At 43.5% G+C, this 17,544-nt stretch overlaps 1 protein-coding gene across 1 annotated transcript in view; it reads right to left on the reverse strand.

The window, feature by feature from the left end:
* TEX26 (testis expressed 26) overlaps positions 1 to 17,544 on the reverse strand; it is a 46,375-nt gene that overhangs the window by 10,307 nt on the left and 18,524 nt on the right. The gene's annotated exons all lie outside the window — the stretch shown is intronic.

The following is a 17,544-nucleotide window of genomic DNA, read 5'->3' on the forward strand; positions in this document are numbered from 1 at the left end:
TATTTATTTATTTATTTATTTATTTATTTATTTGAAAGGCAGAGTTACAGAGAGGCAGAGGCAGAGAGAGATATCTTCCATCTGCTGGTTCACTCCCCAAATGGCTATAATGGCTAGAGCTGGGCCGATCTGAAGCCAGTATCCAGGAGCTTCTTCTAGGTCTCCCACACCTGGTGCAGGGGCTCAAGCACTTGTGCCATCTCCTATTGCTTTCCCAGGCCACGGCAGAGACCTGGATCACAGGTGGAGCAGCCAGGTCCCAAACAGTGGGATGCTAGCATGACAAGCAGTTGCTTTACCTGCTATGCCACAGAGCCAGCCCCTATACTAATCTTTTAATTCCATTTTCCATGAACTTTTGTAACTACTCTCATATACCTACATGGTTAGGAATGGTTTCTTCTCTCTCTTTTAAAACATTCTTTACTCCAAAAAATCAAAAATTAACAAATGCTGGCAAGGATGTGGAGAAAAAGGCCCCCTAATACTGCACTTTCACTGCAGACTTTTTTTCCCCAAATAAACCTTTTATTTAAGGAATACAAACTTCATGCATTTCATAAATACAACCTTAGGAATATAGCAATTCTTTCCACCATTTCTGCCCTCCCACCCACTCCGACCCCTCCCTGTCCTCCCTCTCCCATCACCAGTCCCATTCTCCAGTAAGATCCATTTTCTATTAACTTTATACACAGAAGACCAACTATGTACTAAGTAAAGAGTTTAACAATTTGTATGAAAAACACAAAAACAACAACAAAAAACTGTTCCTCAGTAGTCGAGACAATGGCTGTTCAAAGTCATTGCATCTTGAAGTTAACTTCACTTCTTTTTTTTTTTTTTTAGAAACTTAATTAACTTTTAAGAAGACCCAAGCATGATACATCTTTTACAAGCACTTAGACATGATTATAATACAACTCTTTGAGGACAGAGGTCCTGCATGGGAAGTTAGTGCACAGCAACTCTTGTTAATTTAACAATTAACACTCAAGTATGATGTCAGTGATCACACCAGGCTCTTGACATGAGCTTCCTGTGGAAGCCTTTTGAGTCCACAACTCCATCAGTATTTAGACAAGGCCATAAGCAAAGTGGAAGTTCTTTCCTCCCTTCAGAGAAAAGTACTTCCTTCTTTGATGGCCACTTCTTTTCACTGGGGTCTCACCCAATGAGGTCCTTCATATAGGACATTTTCTACCACAGTGCCTTGGCTTTCCATGCCTGAAATGCTCTTATGGGCTTTTCAGCCAGGCCAGAATGCCTTAAGGGTTGATTCTGAGGTCAGAATACTACTTAAAACGACTGTCATTCTAAGAGTCTGCTGTATGGACTGCTTCCCATGTTGGAGCATTCACTCCTTTGTAATTCTATCTGTTATTATTACTGGACCCTTAATCCTATCCATGTGGTCACTTTCACAATGAAGATGGTATTTTTACCACCCAGCCTAAGGGGATTTGAGGTCCCATAGCAAGTTTTTAAACTGCACCCTTAGAAGTAAGTCCATAGGAATGTATGCAGAACTACACAGTTTTACAGTTACAAACTTAATACACTTCATAATTACAACTTTAGGAACATGGTGATTCTTCCCACCATGACCTCCCTCCCACCCAAACTCCCACCCTCTTCCTCCTCCCTCTCTTATTCCCACTCTTATTTTTTACTAAGATCTATTTTCAATTGACTTTATACACATATGATTAACTATGTTAAATGTCCAACATATATATATGTATATATAATACATATATGTATATATATAAACTGTTCCTCAACACACAAGACATGGGCTGTTCAAGTCATTGCTTCTCAAAGTGTCAACTTCACTTCTACATATTGCCTTTTAGGTGCTCTCTTAGTTATCATAGGTCAGGGAGAGCATATGGTATTTGTCCCTTTGGGACTGGCTTATTTCACTAAGTATGATGTTTACCAGATTCATCCATTTTGTTGTAAATGACTAGATTTCATTTTTTTTTACCACTGTGTAGTATTTCTTTTTTTTTAAACTTTTATTTAATGAATATAAATTTCCAATGTACAGCTTATGGATTACAATGGCTTCCCCCTCCCATAACTTCCCTCCCACCCGCAACCCTCCCCTCTCCCGCTCCCTCTCCCCTTCCATTTGCATCAAGATTCATTTTCAATTCTCTTTATATACAGAAGATCAATTTAGTATAAAGATTGCAACAATTTGCACCCACATAGAAACACAAAGTGAAACATACTGTTTGAGTACTAGTTATAGCATTAAATCACAATGTACAGCACATTAAGGACAGAGATCCCACATGAGGAGCAAGTGCACAGTGACTCCTGTTGTTGACCCAACAAATTGACACTCTAGTTTATGGCGCCAGTAACCATCCTAGGCTGTCGTCATGAGTTGCCAAGGCTATGGAAGCCTTCCAAGTTTGCCAACTCTGATCATATTTAGACAAGGTCATAAAAGACAGAGTGAGGATAGTAACCAATGATCCTAAGTGTGGCATTTACCAGGTTTGAACAATTATACAGCATTAAGTGGGGAAGAGGACCATCAGTACACACAGGTTGGGAGTAGAGCCATTGGTGGTAGAGTAGAGGTTATGATTACAAAGGAATGAGGCCCAAGTGCACTAGACAGGGTCTAGAACAAAGGACAGAGTCATTATTAGAGGAGCTAAGAAAGGTGCTGTCTAAGCTACAAGTAATTTTTCTGATTGAGAGGCAAATAGAACCTGATAGAAGGGGCTTGATAATAATCTGGTGGGCTTTGGGCCTTGTAAATTCAGAGGCCCAGACCTATCTATCTCTTCACATGGGGTATATCCTAAGGGAGGTGTGAACCTCCTAGGGGAAGGCACTCTGTTGACTTTCATTACTTGGCTGGCCTGGGAGGAGAGCTGGCCAGGTAAAGGCAGGTGGCATCTCTAACAAGAAATTTACAGTTCTGCCTGCAATGTTGCTGACCCTACTTGACCATCCCCTCAGCTGCAGTGGTCACTTTGGAAGTTGGGCTGAGTGAAGGGCTTTTCAGCTTAGAGCCAATAAGATCTGTGGCTTTGACCTGGGCATCCTTCGACTCCAGGGCAGGTCCATTTCCGGTGATCCAACTCTTGGCAGAGCTGCCAGGGCTCTTCACAAGCTGACTTCTGCTAAAGCCCAGGCTTACCACATTGAAAGCCACTGCAGTGGACTGGCCTGTTGGGTCTCCTTGAGGGCAGATCACTGTACAGATCAGCCATTAATAGGTCTGCCACCCATTGCTTCTGATGCCGAGCTTTCTTTTCTTCCTGGTTTGTGTTAAAGCAGACCAGAGGATGCAAGTCAAGGGAGTGCCCGTGTCCCATCTCTAATCTTCGGTGGCCTGAACTACAAGTCTATAGTCACAGGCATGTTCTGTAGTAGTTTTTCTAAGGTAGACAATGCCCATGAGGAAAATTATATTCTCACTTAGAAACTTTCTTTCCCTTTTGTCTGAAAGGGAGGTTTTTTCTACTTACTGTATACTTCGCTGATGGCGAAGTAAATCTAGCTATGAGATTATTATTTAAGTTCTTATTTTGGCTATGCTATTGCAGAAAAATGTTAGCCATCTCTTTTATAAGGTCTAAAGATTAAATTGTGCATCCTACAGATTCCTTCATAATAGAATTAGTTTCCTACCTTGAAGAGAATAGAGAAATGAAAGAACAAGTTGGGCTTAGAATAGAGAAATGAGGGAGCAAGTCCTAGATCGCTTGCTGACAATAGCAATATCACATGAATACTTAGCAAACCGTTTCAACCATTAGATAACAACTTAAGAAAACATTTACCAGAAGGTCCAATGCCTTCTATAAATTTTAAGAATCATGTATTTGAAAACACCTCTTAAATATCTAACATGGTGTAGTTTGTTTAGCCAGTAAACTTAAGCACAACCATCTAAAATGTTTTTAGTTTCTTTCTACCAACAAGTATAAAACATATGATACACAGATTCAGGTCACATGAATTAAAATGTATCTTTGATTAATTTTAGCAGCTTAAATTTATGGGCAATCTTATCTATAAGCCAATTAAAATAAAACTCTTAATAAAATTTTCCCATGTGGACATACAATATGTACACACATATAACATAGCATAATAGACCAATATAGCAATTTTAATAATAGCTTTTAAAATCTTTAACTCTTTTTGTAGATTGCCAATTGATTTGAATTGCTTTTTCTTTTTAGTAACCTCAGTTAACCATACTTTCTCTCAGTTGGTACTGTTAATACATTATTGGCTTCATCTGTTTACAGAGCCATCCCAAAGTACTGAATACAATAAAAGTGGCTGGAAAAAGTCCATAGGAACCTATAGGAGGACAGCTAAACACAGAACCAACAACGCTTTAGTTTTATGAGCAGCACATCATATATAACTGTGGATGACAAAAGACTTTAAGTCGCCATGTTTAAAATTATAAACTCATCAACCAACAAGAGGCACTTGCTTACTTCACAGTATTTTTGAAAGCACCTGTAGGATTTTACAAGTATTTAACCCTTTAGGCCTCTGGGGCTTTCTCATTAAGATAACTATCATGTCTAGTAACACAAGATCATTAGACTTTTTCATTCTCAAACATTTGTATCAATAGCATTTTCCATTATAGAAACTTAAAGTCTGGTACCACATCACATCTTGACAGTCCTTCTAATATAATCCAAATAGACTGATTAGTTGGTGTCTCTATAAGATGAGAGACATAGGTCCTTCGATTTTTTCAGTTGGGCCCAAACTGGAAAAACCAAAGTCCAGGATTTACTGGAAATTTTAGAGACCAGATTGTTTGAAACTTTGATTTTTTGAATGCCTGTCAAGAATGCCAAGAAGGCTCAAAATCCAAAATATCTGGTTGAAATAAGATTCCTTAAAATCATGACATAACATAGACCAAATTTGATCATTGTTACAAGGTGATTATTCAAATCTTTGAAAATAAGCACATATTTAAATAACCCATAGCTCTTAATAAAAATTCAGCTGTTTTTGAACAATTAGAATTGAACAGACATCAAGAGAACATAATAGATTACTTTAACACATTGCTTTAACAGAGCATCAGAGTTTAATTCTATGTCAAAGAGAAATTGAGCTTCCTGTGATCTTTTGCTGTGAGGTTTCCTTCCTTTACCTTCTTTCATATTGGTGACCATGTTTCTGTGTTTCTGTGTGTAACACATCTTTAAGCATCTTTTGCAGGGCAGGATGAGTGGCAACAAATTCTTTCAGTTTCTGATTGCTATGAAAAGTCTTAATTTCACCTTCATTCACAAATGAGAGCTTTGCAGGATATAGTATTCTGGGCTGGCAGTTTTTCTCTCTTAGTACCTGGGCTATGTCTCGCCATTCCCTTCTAGCTTGTAGGGTTTCTGAGGAGAAGTCTGCTGTGAGTCTAATTGGAGATCCTCTAAGAGTAATCTGGCGTTTCTCTCTTGCACATTTTAGGATCTTTTCTTTATGTTTCACTGTGGTGAGTTTGATTACAACATGTCGTGGTGAGGATCTCTTTTGGTCATGTTTATTAGGGGTTCTATAAGCTTCCTGTACTAAGATGCCTCTGTCTTTCTCCAAACCTGGGAAATTTTCTGCTAGTATCTCGCTCAAAATGCCTTCTAATCCTTTCTCCCTCTCCATGCCTTCAGGAACTCCTAGAACCCGAATGTTGGGTTTTTTAATAGTATCCTGTAGATTCCCGACAATATTTTTTAGATTTCTAATTTCTTCTTCTTTTCTTTGGTTTGCCTGTTTCCTTTCCTGTTCTCTGTCTTCTAAGTCTGATATTCTCTCTTCTGCTTCGCCCATTCTGTTTTTAAGGCTCTCTAATGTGTTTGTCATTTGATCTATTGAATTCTTCATTTCATTATGATTTCTCGTCACTATCACAGTTTCTTGTTCCACTAGTTGTTTCATTTCATTTTGATTCCTCCTTAATATTTCACTTTCACGAGAGAGATTTTCTATCTTGTGCATGAAGGATTTCTGTAGTTCAAGAATTTGTTTTTGAGAACTTCTTAATGTTCTTATCAATTTTTTGAGATCCGCTTCTTGCATTTCTTCGATCTCATCATCTTCATAATCTTGAATTGGGGTGTCTTTTTCATTTGGGGGTGTCATAGTGTCTTCCTTGTTCTTGTTACCTCGGTTTTTGCGTTTGTTGTTTGGCATGTTGGAGATATTTGGTTTCTTCACTGTGGTGTTTTTTCTTGTTACACTATGGCTCTATATTAAGTGGACTGTCTGCTTTCAGTGGAGCCTTAGAGGCTTGAGATGAGTGTGGACTGAGAGCTGTGTTTGGTTCCTCAGGGTTGAGGGTGTGTCAAAGATGACACTCCCAGGTTAGGTGTGGTAAATCTCTCTTTCTTTTTTTGATTTAAAAGGGAAGTAATTCCGCACAGCTGAACGTAATTGGAGGTAGTTAGCAGGCAGATGATATACCCACAGGAGCCAGAGATCGGAAGCTCTTTCCCAAGGACCACACAGGGAATCTCTGCTGCCCTCAGTGTGGGCTCCAATTCTCCTGCAGTCTCCCACTGGGTTGCCAAGTTAGATGCTAATCTCCTGTTATTTCACCCCTCCCCCCAGAGTCAGGTTTTTCTGCTAGGCTCAGGGCCGGTGCAGACCTGAGGTTGCCCTGCTTATAACGTATGTCCAAAATGGCGCCTGCTCTGTCTTGCTCGCCTTTGAGAGGTGAGCGGAGAGAGAGAAACTTGTGTCCGTATCGGTCACTTTTTTTATTTTTTTCCTATCTCTCTTCTAGTTAGCCTGGTGAACTTTTCCCCACGGAGTTTCAAGCCTCGTTCCCTCTAGCCTCCTCTTTCCGCTTGCCCGCTGGTATCTCGGGCTATTGAGGTTCGGCTCACCTCGCGTTCCAGCGCTGGTGTGTTGAGTCTGCCGCTGGTGTCCCGAACTTGGGCTCCCACACTCTCCACGCAGGTCCACTGTGAATCACTAGTTCCGGAAGAGTTTCCTCTGCTGTTTCATCCCCTACTCTTCCTTGACCCTGCAGTATCTCCACTTATATTAAACTTTCTTTCCCCCCGGACTAATAGTGTGCTCCCTGCCTATTCCGCCATCTTGCCGCTCTCACTGTGTAGTATTTCATAGTGTACATATTCCATAATTTCTTTATCCAGTCTTCAGTTGACAGGCATTTGGGTTCATTCTATGTCTTAGCTATTGTGAATTAAACTGCAATAAACATGGGCATGCAGATAACCCTTTCATATGCTGATTTCATTTCCCTTGGGTAAATTCCCAGGAAAAGGATGGCTGGGTCATATGATAGGTCTATATTCAGACTTCTGAGGTTTCTTCATATTGTCTTCCATAGTGGCTTTACCAATTTACATTCCAACAAACAGTGGATTGGTATACTTTTTCCCCACATCCTCGCCAGCATTTGTTGTTGATTTCTGTATGAAAGCCATTCTAACCGGGGTGAGGTGAAACCTCATTGTGGTTTTGATTTGCATTTCCCTGATTGCTAGTGATCCTGCGCAGTTTCTCATGTGTCTGTTGGCCATTTGGTTTCCTCTTTTGAAAAACATCTGTTTCAGTCCTTTGCCCATTTCTTCACTGGGTTGTTTGTTGTTGTTGAGTTTCTTAATCTCTTTATATATTCTGGTTATTAGTCCTTTGTCAGTTGCATAGTTTGTAAACAATTTCTCCTATTCTGTCAGTTGCCTCTTCACTTTCCTGAGTGTTTCTTTTGCAGTACAGAAGTTTCTCAATTTGATGTAATCCCATTTGTCAATTTTGGCTTTGACTGACTACGCCTCTGGGGTCTTTTCCAAGAACTCTTTGCCTGTGCCAACGTTTTGCAGGGTTTCCCCAATGTTATCTAATAATTTGATGGTATTGAGTTATAGATTTAGGTCTTTAATCCATTTTGAATGGATTTTTTGTGTAAGGTGTAAGGTAGGGGTCTTGCCTCATACTTCTTCATGTGGAAATCCAGTTTTCCCAGCACCATTTGTTGAAGAGACTGTCCTTGCTCCAGGGATTGATTTTAGCTACTTTGTCAAATATGTTGATTGTAGATGGTTGGATTGATTTCTGGTGTTTCTATTCTTTTCCATTGGCCTGCCCACCTGTTTTTGTACCAGTACCAGGCTGTTTTGATTATAACTGCCCTGTAGTATTTCTTGACATCTGGTACTGTGATGCCTCCTGCTTTGTTTTTGTTGTATAAGATTGCTTTAGCTATTTGGGGGTCTCCTGTGTTTCCATATGAATTTCAGCATTATTTTTTCTATATCTGAGAATGCCCTTGGTATTTTGATTGGTATCATGTTGATTCTGTAAATTGTTTTCAGTAATATGGACATTTTGATGATATTGATTCTTCCAATCTGTGAACATGGAAGATTTTTCCATTTTTTTTTTTGTATATTCTTCTATTTCTTTCTTTAATGTTTTGTAATTCTCATTGTAGAGATCTTTGACATCCTTGGTTAAATTTATTCCAAGATATTTGTATTTTTTGTAGCTATTGTGAATGGGATTGATCTTAGACGCTCTCTTACAGCCATGACATATGTTGTATTATTGTCTTCATTTGTTTCCAGAAATTTTTTGATTTCTGTTTTGATTTTTTCCATGACCCACTGTTCATTCAGGAAAATGTTGCTAAATCCCCATGTGTTTGCATCTTGGATTGCTGATTTCCAGCTTCATTGCATTGTGGTCTGAGAAGATGCATGGCATGATTTTGAATTTTTTGAATTTGCTGAGTCTTGTTTTATGGCCTAGCAAGTGGTAAATCCTAGAGAAAGTTCCATGCACGGGTGAGAAGAATGTGTATTCTACAACTATAGGATGGAAAGCTCTGTAGATATCTGTTAGGTCCATTTGGTTTATAGTGTCAGTTAACTCTGTTGTTTCCTTGCTGGTTTTCTGTCTGGTTGATCTGTCCACTGCTGAAAATGGGGTATTGAAGTCTCCCATTACTATTGTATTTGAGTCAATGTGTCCCTTTAGATCCCTTAACATTTCTTTTAAATAGCCAAGTGCCCTGTAATTAGGTGCAAATACATTTATAATAGTTACATCTCCCTGTTGAATTGATCCCTTAATTATTAAATAGTGCCCTTCTTTGTCTCTTAACAGTTTTTGTGTTAAAGTCTATTTTGTCTGATATTAGGATAGCTACACCAGATCTTTTTTGGTTTCTGTTGGCATGCATTACCTTTTTCCACCCTTTCACTTTCCGTCTGTGTGCACCTTTGTTGGTGAGATATGTTTCTTGTAGGCAGCAAATCGTGGGTTTTTTAAAATCCATTCAGCCAGTCTGTGGCTTTTAACTGGAGAGTTGAGGCCATTCACATTCAAGGTGACTATTGACAAGTAATGATTTGGACCTGCCATTTTTCCATAAATATTCCTATTGTTTACTTTGGATTTCTTTTGTACTTTTACAGGGAGATTTTCTGCCTTTCCCTTCTTTCATAGTAATGACCATGTTTCTGTCTGTGTGTAGCACCTCCTTAAGCATTTTTGTAAGACTGGACAAGTGGTGACAAATTCTTTCAATTTCTACTTGTCATGGAAGGTCTTTATTTCACCATCATTCATAATTGAGAGCTTTTCTGGGTATAATATTCTGGGTTGACAGTCTTATTCTCTTAAGACTTCAGCTATATCTTGCCATTCTCTCCTAGCCTGTAGGGTTTCTGATGAAAAGTCCTCTGTGAGTCTAACTGGAGATCCTCTGAAAGTAATCTGGCATCTCTCTCGTGCGTGTTTTAGACTCTTTTCTTTCTGTTTTACTGTGGAGAGTTTGATTACAATGTGTTGTAGTGAAGACCTTCTCTGGTCATGTCTATTAGGAGTTTTATGTGCTTCCTGTACTTGGATGTACCTTTCTTTCTCCAAATTAGGGAAATTTTCTGTTATTATTTCACTAAAAAGGCCTTCTAATCCCTTTTCTCTTCCCATGCCTTCAGGAACTCCTAGAACCAGGTGCATTAGCAGGGAGCTGAGTCCAAAGTGGAATAGACAGGACTTGAAATAGCACTCCAATGTGGGATGTGGGCATCCCAAGTGGTGGCTTAGTCCACTGCACCACTGCCTTGCCCCACAGTGGTGGCTTCTGATGGATGCATTTGTGTCCCTGGGAGGAGTGCTTGTTTATTCTGCTCAGTGGGCACAGAAGGCATTGATCTCGGCACCAAGCCTGCCAGGTCCATGAGCAGGGCTGGGAGGGCAGAGTGAGAGCTTTGGAAAGGGCTGGGGGAGCCACACCAGTTAAATTTGAATTTCAGATAAACAATGAATCATTTTTTTGGTATAATTATGCCCAAGGATTCATTATCTACTGTATGTAATTATTCAAGTTTCACTGGGCCACCTGTATTTTTGTTTGCCTAATCATGCAGCCCTAGATGGGGGTGACATACATTATCCCCCTTACCTGGAAAAGAACCACCAGGACCTGAGCCTGATGGAGGGGTACGTGACATCACCATCATTAGTAGGCAACAACATGATTATTTGTTTGAAATATCTCTGCAAAAAATACTCATGAAATATATGCTCATTAAAATCTATGAAGCACTGGCTAAGCAGCAGGCCCACAGACACTGCCACATTCCAAAGAGAGAGTCACCAGGCAGCTCACCCAGGATGAGTTCATTCCCAAGTTCAGTGACAGAGCCTCAGGTCAGAGGCCCACTGGACTAACACTCTCTTTGCTCAAAAGGACAAAGATATTAAAAACGTGGATGTTAGGAACGATGTCCAAAAAGTGCAAATTACTTTCTTCCCTGAACTCATTTCTCTTCCTAATTAGTTTTTCAACATGCCTTTGTAAAATAAGTCCTAATATGCAATGCTTGTCAAATGATTTGCAATGGGATTTACTGGTGTATGTTATATATCGAAGGACGCATAACCACATCTACTAGCAGCTGAGAGCATTTACTATTGATTTTAAAAAGAAAGTGATCCCTGGCTGGACTCACAGAAGAGGAGAGGGTTGGATGGCCTGCTGCCTCTTACTCTAGCTACTGCGGGGAGAGAGGACACAGGAACCCCCAGGCCCTCACAGCCACCTCAGACACCACCCATGAAGAAGCAGCTCTAAGGCTCAAACTCAGGGCACCCCTTAAGATAGTTCTGAGGCACCGGCGCTGTGGCACAGCGGGTTAACACCCTGGCCTGAAGTGCCAGCATCCCATATAGGCGCCGGTTTGAGACCCGGCTGCTCCACTTCCGATCCAGCTCTCTGCTATAGCCTGGGAAAGCAGTGGAGGATGGCCCACGTCCTTGGGGCCATGGGACCTGGAAGAAGCTCCTGGCTCCTGGCTTCGGATCAGCGCAGCTCCAGCCGTTGTGGCCAATTGAAGAGTGAACCAGCGGATGGAAGACTCTCTCTCTCTCTCTCTCTCTCTACCTCTCCTCTCTGACTTTCAAATAAACAGATACATCTTTTTAAAAAAAAAAATAGTTCTGAAAACCATCTGGTATTGTTCCCAGTAACTCCCACCTACCACGTGGTTTCTGTCGTTGACTAATGCTTGTAGCCTTGTAGGAAAAATATTTCTGTTGAAATGCTTGGAACTTGTGACTCCCCAGAGCTACCAGTCAGTAGCACATGTTTCCAGTGCCTTTTAAGTGTTCTGTTTGATATGCCAAGGTCATGGATAATGGAGCATCGCTGGCTCTTAAGATGACCCTAAAACTAGTGTGGCTAGAAATCGCTGTGCAGGACAAACCAACAATGAATGGGACAAGTCTTGCAACCCTAACCCTGGGACTTGTGGCTCCCACATGGAGAAATCGGGATTCTACAGGAAGGGTTTCTCTACCTGCTGCACCACACCCCAGACACAGGCTGTGTGAAGGTGGGCCCTGGGGCTTAGGCTGCAATGAGACTGCCCATGTGTTCTCTGCACAGGAGCTGTGAAAGCCCAGGGAGAGGGAGAGAGAGGCTGTGTGGGAGACGGGAAGAGGAGGGACAGGACCCAAAGACAGACACAGCCAAGGGCTCCGATGGTGCGTCAACCTGGAGGCAGAATGCACAGTGTGCATTTGAAAGGTGTGAGGGTGTGAGAGGAGAAGGAGGGGAAACACCAGAGGCAAGCTGACAGCAGGCTGCAAAAGGGCCCAAATGTCTAGTGCACGCAGACCAGGCTGGGCCCGTGGGGAGTGGGACCATCTGAAAGGAAGACCCAGAAAAGGCCAAGTCAGGACCCAGGCTTGCTTTCATGACAAAGATGAAGTCTTATTCCTCATTGATGCTCGGTATTTATCACAGAAATAGATCCCATTAAATATTTACTAAGATAATGAGTGAACAACAGAAGGCTAGAAACGGTCATTGCTATGGATGAATCACACCTGAGGCGCACTCTACTGATGGCCTGTGTGATGCACGCTTCAGGGAACTCCTAGTAAACTAGAGTGTTCATGCCACAGTGTGGGCAAGGCTTCCCAGCTAGTGCTCTGGTTGCTGTTCTAAAACTTCATGCACTTGAGCTTCTTCAGGAATCATAAAGAAGAGAGGTTCCTGACTCAGAGACATCCCACCGAAAGCTGACCTCCACCCTCCGCAGCAGTGTTGACATCACAGAGGAGAAAAACACTGCCCGAAGTCAGCAGTACCTGCCGCAGATCAGCAGCACCCCCAAGGCCTGGGCTGCTACCAGTCAGCTTCCCTGCCCCCCCTCCCCGAGGGTTCACTCCCTGATTTCTTTCTTTTTCATCTGCCAGCTGTGATACAATACTAGTTTATCACAAGGAAGGAAACCAGCCCATTGAAAATAAGGTATGGGGTGGAGGTTTGTCACAGAGATTAGGAAGCTGGGGGCCGGTGCTGGGGCGTAGCGGGTAAAGCCGTCACCGGCAGTGCCGGCATCCTATATGGGCGCTGGTTTGTGTCCCAGCTGCTCCACTTCTGATCCAGCTTTCTGCTATGGCCTGAGAAAGCAGTGGAAGATGGGCCAAGTCCTTGGGCCCCTGCACCCACAAGGGAGACGTAAAGGAAGCTCCTGGCTCCTGGCTTGGGATCAGTGCAGCTCCGGGTGTTGCAGCCAATTGGGGAGTGAACCAGTGGATGGAAGCCCTCTCTCTCTCTCTCTCTTCCTCTCTCTCTGCCTCTCTTTCTCTCTCTGTGTAGTTCTTTCAAATAAATAAATCAATCTTAAAAAAAAAAGAAGAAGAAGAAGAAGCTGCTTGAGAAGCCAGCATCTCGTATCCGAGTGCCTGGGTTTGAGTCCCAGCTCCCTGCTAGTGCACACCCTGGGCAACATCAAGTGATGGCTGCAGTAGCTGGGACCCTCCCATCTGTGTGGGAGAGCTGGATTGAGTTTCTAGCTCCTAGCTTTGGCCTGGCTCAGTCCAGGCTATTGCTGGAATTTGGAGAGTGAACCAATGGATAAATACTCTATCTCTGTCGCTCTCTCATCTTTCTCTCAAATAAAATATATATATATATTTTTAAAAAAACATTAGGTATGGCGTTTGTAGAAAGACCTATTTTAAAAGTAAGGCATAAGCAAGGACCATTCTGACTCACTAGGACCGTGGGCGCATAATCCAGAGCCAAGCGGGAAGTAGTTCTGATGCCTTCACCAGCTGATCTAAGTCACCCAAGCCAGGTTCGCCAGGCCTGAATGTAGAAACAAGCACCTGCCAGTGCTCTGCTTGTCTGCACGAATCCAATGATGAGGATGCAAAGCTGTGCATCAGAAACTTCAAGAATGACCTATACACAAAAATGACGAGACAGTGTCCTGTGAGGAGTCCTACCAAAGAGGGAAGGACCCACAGCAAAGCCACTGACCCAAAGCTGGGGCTCAGAGAAGGCTTCTGGGAGATAAACAGGAGCCCTTGTCTAAGGTTGAAATTATGGGGGGGGGGGCATAGACTGCAAGGGGGAATGGAAAGGCGTTCCCCAGGGAGGAAGCATGAGCCCGCAGGGGTGCAGTGAGGCTGGAGGAGGGACAGCAGTGCAGCCTTCTCTGCATACGTAGATGCTGGCACAGGTGGGCAAGAATGCTGGCAGGGACCAGGCGCTACGGATCAAGAATGCTGGCAGGGACCAGGCGCTACGGATCAAGAATGCTAGCAGGGACCAGGCGCTACAGATCTTATAGGTGAAGGCTCTTAGCTTTCATCCCAAGGACAACAGGAACTCCGTGAGGGGGTGTAGGTCATAAGAGGACATCCATCAGCACACCCAGAAACTCACTATGACAGTAGCATGGGACAGAGAGGAAAAAACTGGAAACCAGAACTGGATGGCAGGTCATCCCCGAGAGAGGCGTTGGTAGCTTGATGAAGCTGGGACCGTGGGGAGGGAGAGAGGCAGATGGAGCTGAGAGATTTAGGAGGGAGTCTTGGCAGGTGCTGGGTATTTACCTACGCATGGGGAAATCGTAATTTACTCTCGCTGAATGAGTGACTTTGACCAGGAGCTCAAAGACACCTTTTAAGAATGCTGACATTTTGTGTGCTCAGCCACGACCTGTACTGCTTGTCTGCAGAAATCCTTTCATTGTGTAGCCATCTAACTTCCAAAAGGGCACCTCCCAGCATAGGCATTTAGCCTGCTGGCTGGGACGCCCATGTGCCATATTTGAGTCCTGACTCCAGCTTCCTGCCAAGTCAGACCCAAGGAAGCAGAGGTGATGGTTCAAGTAATTGGGTTCCTGCCACCCACATGGGAGAGCTGGATCAATCTCTCAGCTCCCAGCTTCAGCCCCAGGCCAGCCCTGCCATGGTGGGCATTGGGGAGTGAGCCAGGAGATGGACCATTGCTCTCTTTTTCTGTCTGTCCTGTTGTCTGCCTTTCAGATAAATATATATAAAAAACAATACCCCCCATACATCCTCCCCAACATTCACCAGAGAAGTACTGCTTTGTTCCAGGTGCTGCACCAGACCCTGAGGGAATGAAGGCCTTTGGGGAGCTTGCCGAATAGTGGAAGCAAGAGCAAAACTAAAACTACGAAAGGCGGGAACAGTAACACACGATTTCAAAATATGAAACGCCAGGCGAAAACCAATGGGACAGTGACATGTCTCTTCAGATAAAATAAGAAGGAAAGAAACTGGCAAAAGAGGGGGACATAGAGGCTGGGATCTATGGAATGACAAAGGGAACTCACAGAAGGCTTTGGGAAAGAGCACTGGGGGTCAAGGGGACAGGGTGCACAGGGGCCGACACTGGAAGAGAGCTTGGCATCTGACCGGAGCTTGAATGAGGCCCATGTGGCCGGAAAGCAGCAAGTGTAGAGGATGGGCAAGGGAGGATGGCGAGGTGCTTCCAAGGATCCATCCAACAGCACCTTGAGAATCCAGAGAAGGAACTAGAATTTGGGTTTTTTCCCGAGTTGCAATTGGACAGCCAGCAAAAGGAAGCAATAGAATAGTGTGATCTGATTTAGAGAATAGGAAAGTCTTCCAGGTGCCATGGGGTGAAGGTGCGGGAGGACCAGTTGCCAGGGAAGGAGAGGGTGGTGAGTTGGCTGCTTCTACTCAGTACCCCAGTACAGGGAGACTGAGGGTCGGAGGAGAGGTTGGGGAAGGAGTACACCAGCAGAGTTTGCTCTTAACGGAATCAGGAATTGTAGTAGTTAGCAGGCAGATAGAAAAGTGACAAGAAGGAATCAAGCAGCCAGGGGAATGGGGTGAGTGTGAAATACAGAGCACAGAGAGAAAGAAGAGCATTCCAAGGACGCGTGAGCGCTGGGCAGGACGCAGACAGGAGGAGCCGGACACGGAGGAACACGGTCAACGACTGGAGGGGACACGAAAGCAGATGAGAAGCAGCGGAGAAGTCAAAGGGTCAGCGGTGCTTCCATTAAACCCAGCAGATCGAATCCACTCATTTAGGACCCCTCCCTTCCCGAACTTCAGAATGATCACAGATTACAAACACGAACACATCTTCACTAACTTTGGTTTCCTTTGAAAAGCAGAGAATGCTGATAAAGATCATCCATCCATAGGTTCACTCTCCAAATGTTCACAACAGCCAGGGCTGGACCAGGCAGAAGTCAGGATCTCCAAACTCAGTCCACACGAGTGGCAGGGACCCACATCCGGGAGCCATCACTGCTGCCTCCCAGGGGGAGCAGTAGCAGGAAGCTGGATGGGCAGTGGAGGAGAAGGGACTGGAACCAGGCACTCTAGCATGGAATGCAGGTGTCCCACACGGTGAATTAAGTGCTGCAACAAGTGGTTGTCCCACACATTTCTGGAAGATGGAGATCAAATCGAGATGCAGCAACTGGATGAGCCAAGCTGAGGAAGCTGAAACGTAGGTGACTTCAGAAAGGAACAAAGAAGCAAACTGAACCACACTGCAGAACTCCAGCAGACTCAAACACAAACAGAACAGGTGCAGTGGAAGACACTGGCAAAGATGCTTGCATCCTACATCAAAGTGCCTGGTTTTGATTCCTCACTCTGGTTCCTGACTCCAGATTCTTGCTAATGCACATTCTGGGAGCCAGCAAGTAATCAGTCAATTACTTGGGTCCCTCATCCCCATACCATATACCTAGATTGAGTTCTTGGCTCCCATATTGAGTCCTGCCCACGCCTGGCCACTCCAAGCATTTGGATAGTGGACCAGTCGATGGGATCTCTCTCTCTCTCTCTTCTATTTCCCTCCCCCCATCTCTCTGTCTCTTCAGATAAATAAATTTTTAAAAATTCAATAGAAGAAGAAAAAAATTCAATAGAAGAGTTGGATTAAAAAGCAAAAAAATTGCAAATAAATAGAACAAAAGTACAAATAGAAAGGCCCTAGGAGAGAAAAGGTAATTAGAAGATCAATCCAACCAGCAGGAGTCAGAGAAAAGAAACAGAAGAACAAAGCACTGATGCAGGGTGGGGGTGGGGGGTCTACCAGAACTATAGGATGTGAATTGAAGGGGCCCTGAAAGACCCAACAGAATGACAAGACTCACCAAGACAAATAATGACAACATTTCAGAAAGTCAGAAATAAAGTGTTTCTAAGAGGGGAAACTATAAAAGGACCAGGAATTGAGATGGCGTCGGTCTCCAACGTATAAATGCTGGGTGCTAGAAGACATATGGAGGAATGCCTTCGGAGGGAAACGACTCTCGACTGTCACAGAAATGTGAGGAGGAGAACGGCATCTCTAGGTTGGCAAGAACAACTCAAAACATGTCCGCCTGCGCACTCTTGACGTGCTTCAGCAAACTGGGGGGGGGGGGGGGGGGGCAGATGTGGACTCAGGAAGCTGGGGATCCCAGGCGAGAGACAGACAAAAGCCGTTCCCAGGATAATGACAAAACAAGTCAGAGGGCAGGAGCAGGCAACAAACCTGCAGAGCAAGTCCAGGCCAGAGGCCAAGAATGAAGGGTAGCAGAAAAGACCTCCAGCGAAAACCTTAGAATGGCTGGAATGTCGGAAACTGCTTGGAAAAAAAAATCTCAGTAAATGGGTGACAAATATTTGGGAAAATTAGTGATGGCACATAGAAAATTAAGCATATGGGAAAAAAGTATTAACTCTGACAAGAAGAAATAAAAA

Source organism: Lepus europaeus, chromosome 6 (assembly GCF_033115175.1).
Source record: "Lepus europaeus isolate LE1 chromosome 6, mLepTim1.pri, whole genome shotgun sequence".
In the NCBI taxonomy this organism is placed as follows: domain Eukaryota; kingdom Metazoa; phylum Chordata; class Mammalia; order Lagomorpha; family Leporidae; genus Lepus; species Lepus europaeus.